The 13,663-nt window shown below is 48.5% G+C and overlaps 1 long non-coding RNA gene across 1 annotated transcript in view; it reads left to right on the top strand.

The window, feature by feature from the left end:
- Positions 1 to 1,350: 1,350 nt before the first annotated feature.
- LOC134471928 (uncharacterized) overlaps positions 1,351 to 13,663 on the top strand; it is a 37,326-nt gene continuing 25,013 nt past the window's right edge. Inside the window, exons 1-2 of the long non-coding RNA XR_010041679.1 lie at positions 1,351 to 1,758; positions 9,098 to 9,177. This is a non-coding gene — a long non-coding RNA (uncharacterized LOC134471928). The remainder of the gene's footprint in view (positions 1,759 to 9,097; positions 9,178 to 13,663) is intronic.

Below are 13,663 nucleotides of genomic sequence, written 5' to 3' on the forward strand. Positions count from 1 at the left end.
CTGGCCAATCAACCAAAGCTGGGGAGGGTTAGACAAAAAAAATGGCTGCTGTCATTGGAGTCATTTCGTTGCAGTTTGGAGGAATCACACTCCTAAAAGTAGGAGTCAGGATACTTCTAGAAAAATGAAATGTTAATAAATGAAATGTGACTCAGTCAAATGCCAGGATGTGGAAAGCATTTAGAACTACTGCAACAATATGGTGGACACGAATGATATGACTACTTAGATCTAAGAGAGTTCAATTTTTAAATAGCATTAGCCACCTTTCAAGAGCTGGTAGGCACCAAATGAGAAGTAAACACACAGAACTTCCATCCACGTTCCATCAAGACTGCAGAGTACCACTTTTTCATGTCATCAGTGAGAAGGGACTTACATAAACCCAGACAAATTGGGACCAATCAGGACCAATACTTAGGCCTTAGTCTAGAATGAACTTTTTGGATCAAAAAGAAATACAATTGCCTTTCTGTTTAGACAAAAAAACATGCTTGTTGCGTACAATGTAGAAAACCTCAAAAATATTAAGAAAAAATAAAGATCAACATAATTTTTATGGCTCAGATATTATCATAATTTACTAGTAGGCTTTTTTCCTATGCATGTCTACTTATAGATGTATACATATATATAGATAGAAACACATTTTATATATTTTATTCTGTCTCCTATTTTTTCACAATATATTTCAGACATTTGCTACGTCATCAAATGTAGATTCATGCATCATTTTGGTACCTGTGAGAGAAGTTAATTCTGAACAGAAGACTCGGGAGGCTGTTTGATGAAGTGGCATTGCACAGCCTCTTGAAGACAGAGGTGGTGGGTGGCCAGGACAGTCTCAGCAGAGGGCCAAGGGTGGCAAATGTCCAGTCAGTGACAGGGCACTCTGCCCATAGGAAGTTGGCCTTTAGTAGATACAGGAAAGGGAACTCCAAAAGACGAGGTAATGTTTGTTACAAAGGTCACACAGTGCGTTGATATCAAGGGCGAGACTGGAACCCAGGACTCCCAACGCTCAGGCCACAACTTTGGCCTCCACAAAGTCCAGGCCCAATTCTTCACACTGGCATCAGAAACCTGGTTCTCACTTTCATTATCTTAATCATGGATGACAGCGTCAAAGGATTATTCTCTGCATCTGCTCTATGCACAGACAGGGAAAACAAAAGCCCCTAGAGGAAAAGGTTTTGGAGCTAGATAATAGCTGTCTCTAGTGTGAACAGAGCCTTCCCTATATGCAGGTCACAAGCGGGGGCCTGGCCAGGATTCCACCACGAGACTCTCTCCTCCCTCCTGAGGGCTGGGCCTACGTAGCCCCTGAGTCACTGTGAGTCAGCAGCATTCTTGGAGGCTGAGAGCACCATAGCTCAGCCTTGAGCCCTTTCTGTGTATCTTGGTGAGCCCGGCACAACCTCCAGCTGGGCAAGATGAAAATGCCAGGCAGATGAGTAGCCTCGGACCACAGCCTGAAGCCTGGAAGCTGACCTGTGGGGCCACGGGAATTCAGATGACTCAGAGACCCCAGCTACACCTGTGCTACCCGGAAGGTGGATGCTGACCTCGTACACTCTCTGTGGAGGAACACAATGAGGAAGATGGTGGAAGACAGTGAGGAGTCTTGAACACCCCATCACCTCCCTTAGGGCAAGGTGCAGCCCACCTTTGGGTATCAGAGGTATAGGTTGAAATCACATACCAACCTGGCAGTTGGGGCTGGAGTTACTCTGCAGGCTCACAGTGTGACTTTGGCAGGTACTTGTCTTCTCTGGGGATCTGAAATTGGGGAAACCAGTACCCACGCTTCTAGTCTTTGAAGTCCTAAATGAGCACATGTATGTAATGTATATAGTGCATGTAATGTCACGATTTGGGCGCTAAGAAAGCTCATCAGATTGGTAGCTATTATTAAGATAAAAGAAATACTGTCCAAGGGCTCTTCTCACATGCTCCTTCTATTTATTCATTCATTTATTCATTTCACAAGTATTTATTAAGTACCAGGGGGCGGGGGGGCAGAGCTCAGAACAGGGCTTTCGGCAAGATGGGAAGGGTCTGCTGATGTTTTTGGTGAAGGTCTTTGCTGAGCATTAAAAAACACAGATAGTGACAGGCATGGTCTGTGCCACCATGGAACTTATATTCCAGTGGGGAATGTGAGACAGTGAGTAGGCAGGAGGACAATAAGCAGGAACATCACAGAGACGGAAGGTGTTTGGGGAGACCCTCCGAATGCAGCAGCAGAGCGGCCTCTTCCATGAGGCACTGGCTCTGTGGAGATGTGAGGGAAGGAACAGGGAAGAAGGCAGTCCAGAGAAGAGGCAAATGCGTTTGCAGCGGGGCAAGGGCAAGGCAGGTGTCCGTGCCTGGAGGAGGCCCGGCACAGAAGGCGTAGCCAGAGGAGGGTGGGCTGCAGGGATGAGGGATGAGGGTTAGCATAGGATAACCCATCCCAAGTCCTTGCCTCTGTATACTGGGCTTCTAGAACAAGACCCCCAGATGACAGAAGCGGAACACAGCTGGGAGGAGCTTGATCCTTTCCACGAGGGGCGTTTCGTGTCCTGTCTCGGCTGCTGTGACTCTCAGCCCTCCAGGCACCAGCAGGGCCCTTGGAGTGAGCAGGGAGGCCACAGCAAGCCACCCTGGCCCTGTGTGGTGCTATTTCTGACAGAGGTCTAGCCCCTCCAGCTGTGTTCCAGGAGCAAACCTGCACGATGGTTGAATCTGAGGAACGCAGAACCTGCCCCTACCCCAGACACAAGGAGCCTTTTCTCGCCCAAGCCTCCAGGTGAGGCTTTCTGGAGATTGGGGGGGCGGTCACCCGATTTCTGCTGTTTATGATTAAGTCTTTTGCTGAGCAAAGAAAACACAGCTGTCAGTATAGGTTCAGCACCACACCTGCAGGGAGGGAGGGGGCAGTGGAGAGTGAGGGTGCTCAGGCTCACTGGGGTCCTCTCCCTGCCATGAGCTTCAAGCACCAGCATCTACCACAACTATCCAAAGCGAAGACAGTATCCTGCCGTGGATCACATCCCCAAACCCACTTCATAGCTAGGGAAACTGAGACCAGCAAGGGGCAGGAGCTACTCAGCTAATTATTGCTACCATTGAGAACTCACAGTGGGTCAGGTAGTGAGTGTGGTGGGAATTTGACCAATATGTCATAGTCACCTTGTGGTGTGATTACACAGATTACTGTCATTTTACAAGTGGGAAAATCGAGGCTTCGAGAGTCTTGCTTTCCTGTCTGAAGGCAGGTAACTAAATAGAAGAATCCAGATTTGAACCCAGCTTCTAAAGCTCACCGTGCTTTTCTTGGTGTTTTATTTACTTGTGTTAAATCCTTTTCTCAAAGACAAGCTTTTTCTCTTATTATTAATAAAATTCCCTATTGGACAAAGGTGAGAACCAAAGTTATGAAAATGGATAACGTGAGTAACTTCAGGCTGGCTACTGCTGCTGCCCGAAGGTCTGAGCCTGAGACCCTGTCCTCACTGGTGAGAGATGAGCAGGTGTGGGAAGGTGTCAGTGACACGCCAGTACTTAACCGAAGCTTTCTCTTCAAAATAATCTGAGTGCTGAGATGAGATTGGAGAGGAAATTGGTGTTTCGCTCTGTGCTTCGCTGTTATTTAATGCGGCTTAGCTTTGCGAACATCACTATTGCTGCTCAGCAAACATTTCTGGCTTTCTGCCTGGCTGGCTCACAGAAGATGGCCACCTCCTGCTTCCTTTGTGATTGGGTGGGGCCACGTGACCGGCTCAGCTCTGCCTGGATTGCACATTACTGCTGGGCTAGAACATGTTAATTCCCAATGTGGGTGAGGCGGTCCAGCAATCTCTTTTCAGGAGCCTGGGTTCCAGAGTGGGGATGGTGCAAAGGAGAGGAAACCCCCAGCTGAGCCATGAGGATTATGTAACACCAGCAAGAAATAAGCTGGGCTGTTAGAAGCCGTGGGGACTTTCAGGTCATTTTTTTTTTTTTAACTGCGGCATAACGAAAGCTATTCTGATGAATACAGCATGCCATCCAGAGCAAACTGAAGACGCAGCCCCCTTCCACAGCCAAGGGTCTTAACTGCTGTGCTGTGCAGCACACCGGCCAAGCCAAGGTTGAAGTAAAGCCTTCATATTCTGTGTAGAGGAACACAGAATGTGTTTCCACTTCTCCCAAAAGCCTTTGACTCTCCATCTTCATGCCTTCCATTTATTTCTGCCAAGAATGATGCTTTCCTCTGTCTCTGTCCGACTGGTCACCATGCAGAGACAGACTGCTGGTTTTTGCAGCTGTTCATGGCTACTTTACAGCTCTGTGCTCTTGGGCTGGTCCTTAACTTCTCTGTGCCTCGGTTTCCTCATAAAACACAAGTAGTCCTGTGACTCTACTGCTCATGGGACTGTGGTGAGGATTCAGTGTGTCACTGTGGAAAGCACAAAGTCAGGTATTTTTAAGGATTAAACTATCAGCATTATTTCTGTTTGGTGAATCTTTGCCTACCTTTTTAGGACCCTATGCACATGTTACCATCTCCATGAAACCTTCCACAGTCCCTCAAGCACAAATGCACTCTACCCACACCCTGGGCAAGTTGTACCACATAGCTACACTCCATAGGTTGTCAGCTTCTTGAGCAGAATTGTGTCTTCACCATCTGGATCTCCTGTCTCCTTCTATGTGGTTTTACACACAGTAGGGCTAAAGGACAGTGTTTGGTTTGAACTGGTTCAGACCAAGGTAGGAAGGGTACCTTGAGCATCGGTGAGGTTTGTGTCAAGATGAGCAGGCTCTGGTTTCAGCTTTGCCCTGGTTTCAAAGAGGGGAGTTCTTCTGAATTCAGTTTCTTAAAAGTTTGGGGTGCTCTCTCTTACTCCTGGAGGGTCACTTTGGATACAAGGTGTGCCTTCCACATGTGACTCTTGTCTTCTTGTACGGATTCAATGCACTAGTCACACTGGATTAGATCCCCCACTTCTCCCCTGGTCACACCAGCACTTCCTTATTTCCATTTCATTGCATCTATAAAACTCTATTTCCAAATAATCTCATATTCCCAGGGACCAGTCAAGTGAGGACTTTGGGAGCCCCAATTTAACCCATAGCACAGGGAGTCACAAAACATGGATGGTTGGTCTCTGCTTCCACAGAAGCTAGAAGCAAGAATGGGTACCAGGTACCTGGGTGCTGCCTTCAGCTCCCAGAAGGACATGGGACATGTCTTTCTTTCTGGAACTTATTCTTCCTGGTGAGATGAAGAAAAGGCCTCCACCCTTTAACTGGTAGATTCCTACAAGGCCAAATGCAGGAGAGAACGTGAAGTGCACGGATGAGAAGACTCCCCTTAGGCCCCGGATGCCCCTGTACCTCTGGCATGAGCTTGGCAATTCCTGGGAGAGTAGATGAGACTCTCAGAAGTCCCACCAACTTTCCTTCCTGTAATTTTAGCCTAGCATGGTACTTTGGGAAGTGCTCAGTTCTTTTCTCTAAGAATTGAGGACCTGCCCAGAGGCAAGAGTTCAGACAAGGGCCAGGATTCCTGGGTCGGGCCCTGCTCTGTCCCTGTCATGCTTGGGCAATTCCCTCCCTTGCCCGGGCTCTTTCTTCCATCATAGAACAGGTGGCCTTGGTGGATGCCCTTCTGGCTCAGATCTCCAGAGCACAGCCAGGACTTATGGAACCTTCCTGCCTGTCCTGGACTCCAGCTGCACCCTCCATCCGAGGATTGTCCTACTATCCCATGGCTGTGTGTGCGTCTCTTCACGCACTCAGACTCTCCCTGTCCAACAAAGATTTCCCTTCTTACCCACCCTAACACCATGGCCGCACCTGAAACCCACGATAGTTTTCCCTAAACAGCATGCCACATTCACATTAGTAGCTAGCTGTCTTAGTTATTTTTATTTGTCGCTGAGACAAAATACTTGATGACCAAAGTTGGGAAAGGAAAGGTTTATTTCTTACAGTTTTTGGAGGTTTCAGTCCATACTCAGTTGGCTCCAAGGCAGGGTGACATGTCGGGGCCACAGTTCATGGCAACTGCAAAGGGCAAGGCAGAAACCGTCAAGAGACAGACACACCTTCTTCCTGCCATTACATCACATCCTGGCTCCACCCCTAGGTGGGTGGAGCACTGACACCATCAATCCAAGCACTAGACAATGAACAATCACAAATGCACAATGCAAACTCATTAGGGCTGGGGGCCACCGACATAAACCTTGACAGTAGCTTATCTTTTTGTCAGTCTCCTTCACTCGAATACAAGTCTCATAATGACACGCACTTTCTCTGTCTTGTTCAACAGAGGATCCAGTGCCTAACGGAGGATTGGGGACCCAGTGGGCACTTAGTACATAGACAGTGAAAGGAGAAAAGGGAAGTAGAGAAAGAGAAAAAAAGGGAGGGAGAGGAGGAGAAGAGGAAAGAGAAAGGAGAAAGGAAGGAAGCCTTTAGCCATATACGTGCACAGAATCTCAGATCACTAACAAAACTGTTTTCCCACCCTTGCTGCTGCTATGTCATTTTGCCTCCAGTCTATCTGTCTGACCAGTATTTATTGCAGCCAGCTGTGCCCCAGCCCAGTGCTGAGGTGAGAGGTGCGGGTGGACAGTCCTGATGCCGTGTCTTCTGGACCTTATCGTGTCTACTGAGGAAAACAGAAGCCGACATGGAGCCCACATACCAAACAGCACTGCAGTTGGTGCTGAGGGAGAGGACAGGGTCAGCAGTGACCATGAAGCAGAGGATAGGCAAGGGCAGGGACGCTCAGAGGAAGTGTCGCAGGCCCTGAGTGACTGCTTAGGAGGCGAAGGCCGTGGCAGTTCAGGACCAGGGCTCCCCCTTCCTGGCCTGGGCCTTCTCTACTGTTTCCTGGGCAGCTTTTCTTGTCAGTCTCCCCAGACCACCTGCAGCTAAGTCAGGGCCTTTCTCCCCCCTCTCTGCTCAGCCCCAGCCTCCCTTTTAGGCACCCTCCCTCTACTCTGTCCACGCTCTTCCTCATCTTGACCCTTCCTGAGTCTCAGGCACAACTCCACGTTTCATCCCAAGTTGGGACCTGGCTAACACAGGGAACACAGCAGGACCCCAAGGCAGCAATTATGGCAGGTACAACCTGGCTTCCTGCACCACACCCGTCCCCTCATCACATTGTCCTGTGGATGCCACTGCTGTGCTATTTGCAGATGGAGGCCTGAGAGCCTGTCCTCTGTGAGAGGCTGAACAGGATTCCCCAGGTTCTTTCTTGAGGAGCAGGCTTCAGTGCCCAGGGCCAGGAGGAGCAGAGGTTCTGCTTCTTTTCTAGGAATCAAGCTCTCTCTGATCACGGGGCTTGGAACTATAGAAATTTTCAAGCTTAGGGAGGCTTTGGAAAAAGGAATTCAATATGGATCCTGTCCTCTAGAGACTTTCACCTGTGCTGACAATAGCTGACCTCTAGCTAACATTTACCTGTGTCCATGCCAGACACAGCCACACACTGTGACACTTGCATTAAGTGGTTTGGATCTCACCAAAAATCTTATCCCCACGTCACAGCAGAAAGGACTGAGGCATGGACGAGTTTCATCCACATCACTGCTAAGACAAGAGGCCACGGTTGGACCCAGCATGCTCTGAAGTCCTGCTCTGAAGCCCAGCGACACACTTCCATGTCACTAACATGGTACACAGAGCCTCCCTTGGAACACGCAGGGTGCAGGGACTGGTCACCACCTCCCGTGAACACCCCCAGCCCTGTCCTCAGCCTCCTGAGAGTTTGTCCTCTGGACTGAGGCCATTCATACAGTGACTGGTCTGGATCCCTTTTAGAAGAAAAATACAATTTACTTTTCCACTCATGCTTTGCTCTCTCCCCGCCCTCCAGGCCCAGTGTTAATTTCAGCAGGGAAACAGCCTTTGAAGTCCCGCTTCTTGAAAGCTGAGAGGGTAAGGGAGGCACTACAAACATTCAAAAGCATGCCCACATGTTGGTTGGAACACGGAAGTTTTTTAAGGATTAATAACAGGTTTTGGAACTGATGGACCCTGCTGCTTTTTCAAGATGGAAAAAAAATAACCCCTTAAAAGTCACAACTGTGACTGAAAAAACTCACTGAGTCAGGGAGCCAGAAGACCAGGTCTCCTTCGGCAGTTTAAGGAAGCAACCCCAAACGCTGGCCCCAGATGAGACAGGAAAACCATGCAGATTGTTTAAAGCGACACTCTCCGTTTTTTAGGATTGTCTTTAATTTCTGGGTTGTCCTTTCTGCCTTTTTTATTCTTTGCCAAAACATCCTTTATTTAAGGAAATTATCACTATATAAAACGATAACTTCTTTCCTTTCTTTTTCTCTTTCCTTCTTATTTTCTTTCTGTGGTTGATCTCGAACTCATGAACTCAAGTGATATCCCTCAGCCTTCCTGAGCAGCTGGGACTGCAGGCACGTGCCACTGCGCCTAGCTAACAACAGCTTTTTAGAAAATGCCTAGCAACCCTGTCTCAGTGTATCCATGTTCATTTTGTACATGTTTGGGGATGCAGGTGATCTGTGTAGTCTCACTCTGAGACCACCATGGCGAGAGAAGGAGCTGGCCACTTGTTAGCACATGCCGAAGTAGACAGAGGGCCTCATGAGCCTCACCAATGAGTAGAGACCGTTCAGGATGGGGTAGTTCCAGAGGCTGATCCAGACAGCTCTGGGAGCAGGGCACTTGTTTGCCAAGATGGAAAGGGCCTCTTTATGCAGAGTGAGGGAGAAAGGTATATGAATCTACAGAAGAAGCAGCAGCAGGGTCCCAAAGTGACTGCTGCTCCCCAAGAAGCCCAACTCATCCGCATCTCCTCCCGACTCTGCAAGGAACACACTCCGGTCAGCCCACCTGACATGCAAGGTCTCGGAGGCACAGCACATCCTCACCCAGGCCACCAGCAGGACCAGTTACTGAATTTGCAGGCCCACTGCAAACTTGAGCACCTTGTTCATAAATGATTTAAGAAGTTTAATTTCTCTCTAAGCACGAGACCCTGTTTAACTACTCAGACCACATGCTTATGACAGCCACTCTGAGGCAGGATCTCAAAGTCCAGCTCTTTCTTTTATGTGTCACTGTTTCCCTCTAGATGCTGGGGTGACATTAAACAGAGAAAGCAAAACCTGGAAGAATCCATCTGGTAAAATCTGCAAGACATCAATCAGCTTGGTATCGTATATTTTATACTGAATTCTTATCAATGGCTAGGTTTGAGAGAATTGAGATCATCAATGAGTTTTTTTTTCTACTTCTCTGCTTAATAATGTTTTTAATATAAGTATGGATTTCTTTAAAATAGAAAAGAAGTGGGTGTTTGTTATGTTAATAGTTTTACCTGTGGGATGAGGAAGAATCACATGCTTTCCTGGCCGTTCTCCTGACTCCTCTTTGCCTGTCATTCTCAGGGATGATGGACCCCTGCCTGCACCATGTGGGGGTCTGCCCTGGCTCTGACCTGTAGAGACTGTCAGGTTGAGAGTGTGTTGCAATCAACCAGAGCATGTGGACCAGCGGAAAGATAAGCCAGGAGCAATGGGTGTGACCCTTGCTTTGCTACGAATATGTGATATGGCTTTGGTCAGGCTCCCTTTCCTCTCTGGGCCTGATGTTAAAGTAAGGTCCTTTCAAACAGAGTGGTCTATAGCTCCATGACAGCAGCAGCCTAGGACAGTGGTGGTGAACTGATGGCACGTGAGCCACAGCGGGCTGTGTGTGTCATTGAAAACTCTGAAAAATTCACTGCCACTGCTTTAGGAGGCTACTACACCTACCAAGATCCCTCCTTGTATTTCCTCCTTATCCACAAAGAACAGGAAGCTCAAGGTGGCAGCCAGCTAAAGACCTGAGGTAGAGATTCCCAGGCGGAGAGTTCAGCTGTGAGAAGGCAGCATGGTATAGCAGGAAGAAGGATTCTCAGTCAGAGAATCCCTGGAGAGCCATATCTGCCCCTCTCAGGACTTCTGAGTCCATTCCAAATTGTCTGTGAGTTCCAGCTGCCCCCAGAATATACCCTCACCTCCTTCCCATGGACCTACATAATCCTCCCTGAGACCCTAGCTGCCCATTCTCTGAGTCTTGCCTGCACCTTATCTACCACCCTGGCCTCCCTGCCCCAACTCCCAGCTCATTCCTCAATATAAACAACAGCTAGTATGATTCAGTAGCCTGGTCACAGATACCTTTCCAAATGTCATGCATTTTGGGGATCCTCTGCCCGAGAAATCATAGGCCCAATGCTCTATCCAGTTGGATGATTCCCTGTCCTCGTGAAGCCTGCCCCAGAATCCTTCATCCTGCTCTGAGGTTGCCAGCATTGATAACAGAAAACCAGGAAGCTCAAAGGGCTGTTCCTTTGACTGTAAAAGGAGCTCATTAGCCAGTGCTCCCCTTTTGTGGAGTTCAAGTTCCCTCATTTGGAGCCAAGAGTGTCCTTGGTACCCTCTCCCACATTTCTGTAGCTAACTCAACCATCACCTTGTTGACCAGTGCTCGGCCACTCCTGCTTCTTGTTCAGCCTTTTGTCTTCCTTCTGGCCCTCCCCTACCTCTTCTTGCCACCAGGATCTTAAGACAGCAGATTCAGTCCCTGGAGAAATGGGTTCCTCTACACCAGCATGGTCTCCCAGCCATAAAATCTGTCAACTTCATAAACTCCTCACTGCAAAAATCTGCCCAAACATTCCGAGGCGGTTGTAACTATTGGTGTTGGCTTGCAGGCCTTTGCAAGCGGCCAGGGCTTTAATGAGGAAATACTTAACAGTTCCAGCCCAGGGTAAGGCCAGGGAGGTGGGTGGGGAGCCTGTGGATGGGTGCCAAGGGGCTGTGAACAGAGTTCTAGGGGACACAGGCAACAAGACGAGCTATCAACCCCGTACCCAGGCAAGTGACGATGACTTCACCCTGCTGTCCTTTGAGGTTGCAGCAGAAGAGGACGAAATGGTCTGAGACGGTGGGACAGCTGTCAGAAACAGATCCTAGCTGAGGCGAAGACCCAGGCAGGCAGACAGATGAAAAGGACACTTTCTCCCTCCCCGGCTAGGCCATGCTGTCTTTTCCATGATTAATGTGGAGAGAATTGCTAAGCTGCTTTGGAGGCCGGCAGTGGAGAAGTGGTCCTTTCTTTCCTCTCCCCAGGCGCCTGTCTGGGAGAGGGTGGGCAGGGAAGGGTCAGCCATGTCTGTGGGGCCATTTCAGGGCCACTTGGAATTCAAGCAGGAATCCACATCACCCATATCAAGGGCCTCTGACTCGGGCAGGGTACTGTGGGCAGGAGACCTCAGGAAAAGGTGCCTGCTGTCGCCCCGGCCATGTGCTTACAGAGAACCAGCTGCCCGTGGTGTTTCCCTTCCCATGAGCCACATGAAACAGCTCCTCGGGGAGAAGGAGGGAGAACACACTTCAGAAGTGAGTGTGAAAATTTGGGCCTGGCAGAGGGATGCTGTCCACAAGAAGAGGGCAACTCGAGGGCTTTGGGCCTCCTGGAAACTTGGACTGAAGTTGATGTCTGATGGTCAGGGAAAAGGTCCACTGGCTGTGGGGATGGAGGAACTGCTGACCCGCCCTGCCCTCTACACAGGCCTCTCTCTCTCTTTCAACCGTGTGGCCACATTTTGTGCCTGTGGTTAGGCGGGCAATTGTAAAAGCAGAATAACCTGAAAGCACCTAGTCAGAAAGACATGTCTGTCCTCGCCAGAGGTCTAATCTGTCACCACACCCCGAGTGCCAATTCTCAGGGCAGTTGCCCCCTGGGCAACGAAAGCCATAATTTTGAAATACAAGGAAAAATGAAGTTCACTCTTGCAGAAGCTAGTTACTGGGTCTCCTTTCTCTTCATCAGATCAATAGTTCTCAAGAGCTTGCCTCATCTTATACCCTGGTCCCCATCAAGGCTCTCTGAGACTCAAATGGCTCACCCTACTCTTATCCAGGAATCAGCTTACAGCCCTAGGAAACTGGAATAGAAGTGCCTGGGTGTCTGTCTGACTGTTGGCCAGGAAGAAGGAAAATCTGAGGTCTCACAGAGACGCTGAGTCAGATCAAAGAACAGATTTCCCTTTGGAGCCCATCTGGCACCACACTGGTTTTGCAAGTGGGAATCCATAGCTCAGAAAATGGAGAAGATAAAGTGGGCCCAGGCTGCTTCACACAGCACTGCACATTCCCTGGCCCGGGACCCGTGGCCATCGCCTCCCCTTCCTCTGCTCCCACAGAGGCTGGGCCCAGGCCCCCAAAACCTCAAATGCTCTGTCATACCCAAGTGGGCCCAGGGATGTCATAGATGCGAGGACAGGAGCTAAGAAGGCTGCTTTCAGTCCCAAGTCTCAGTCTAAGTCCTGTGACTCTGGGGACTCTTTGGAAATATCCCTCATATTTGAAAAACATGCGTTTGGAAAGGTTCTTTCACAAGTGTTATTTCACTATGTCCTTAATCTCTTGGGGTCCCAATTTTTCCACATCAAAATAAGAGATTGGGCTGACATATGGCTTCAAGGCTACCTCCCTCACGTGCTAATATTCTGTAAGAGTCTACATTTTGTAGTATCTCGCATATTATATGATTTGTTTTAGGATTCATGGTGCTAAGGTTGTATATACTGGAGTTGTAGAATTCTGGGCTTTTAAAACGCAGTGGTCCTTGATTCTCAGAATATATGACTGCTTTGTTTCATGTCATATATGTCAGTGTTTCCCAAATTTCATTTGTTCCCGCACCACCTTTACATGTAGGCTATGTCTGTGTACCACTCATATTATTATTCGTTTAGGGTTTTTCTTTAAATAGACTCTTTTTTAACTTAAATAGGTATCTTTAAAATGGAAACTTGAAATCATTATTGCAAATGGAAAACCAGTCTCACCTGCCATAAATAGGAGCTAAAAGTAAAAATAAATACAATAAAAACAATGCTATTAAATTCTAATTAGATACTGTTGCTTGCCAAAGACTCCAAGCCCAAGGCTTGCTCTTTAAAAATAAAAAAAAAATTTTTTTAGTGTATATGTGTGTGTGTGTGTGTGTATACACATACATTAGCAAGACTTGGAGCTGTATTAAGGAGATGTTAGCATCCAATTGAAACAGTATGAGAGTTGCAAATATAACTAAATTTTTCATGTTTCCCATTAAGTGTTGTTCAGTGCTATACCTGGCTGCTGCCGGTCCCTTCACTGAGTAAAATGCCTCTCTGCTGTTTGGGTGGAGGAATCTGAACTCTGGCCTGCCATGCCACACACACATCATCCAGACAGATCAGCTGTTTTCTTCTCTTCTTAGCTTTGCATTATTGCAAAACCAGTCCCTTGGGTTTAGGCTTGGGGCTCCGTTCCCTCTGTTTATGACCCTCTGGATTAGAGGAAGAGACCGGAAGCCTTTGAGGCCTAGGACGTAGAAGCTGGTGTAGACACCAGTGAGTGACCCAGGAGCTGGCAGCAAGACTCAGCCAGGAAGAAGTGCCCTTGTGTCAGCCCGGGGAGGTCGCAGCTGGGCCTGCAGTGCTGGGTTTGCCTGTGGAGCAGAGAGAGTCAGGAAGGGCGAGCAGATGGGGAAAGAGGCTGTGCAGAGGTTTAAGGCTGTGCCTGTCGTCTTTGCTGCCTGCAAAGCCAGAACAGTGTCAAGACAAGAGGTACCAAGTTCTAATCCCACCACTGCTGGCCTG

The sequence above is a fragment of the Cavia porcellus genome, unplaced genomic scaffold, assembly GCF_034190915.1.
Source record: "Cavia porcellus strain 051 isolate PalLab524CR breed Dunkin Hartley unplaced genomic scaffold, mCavPor4.1 scaffold_21, whole genome shotgun sequence".
NCBI classification, from domain to species: Eukaryota; Metazoa; Chordata; class Mammalia; order Rodentia; family Caviidae; genus Cavia; species Cavia porcellus.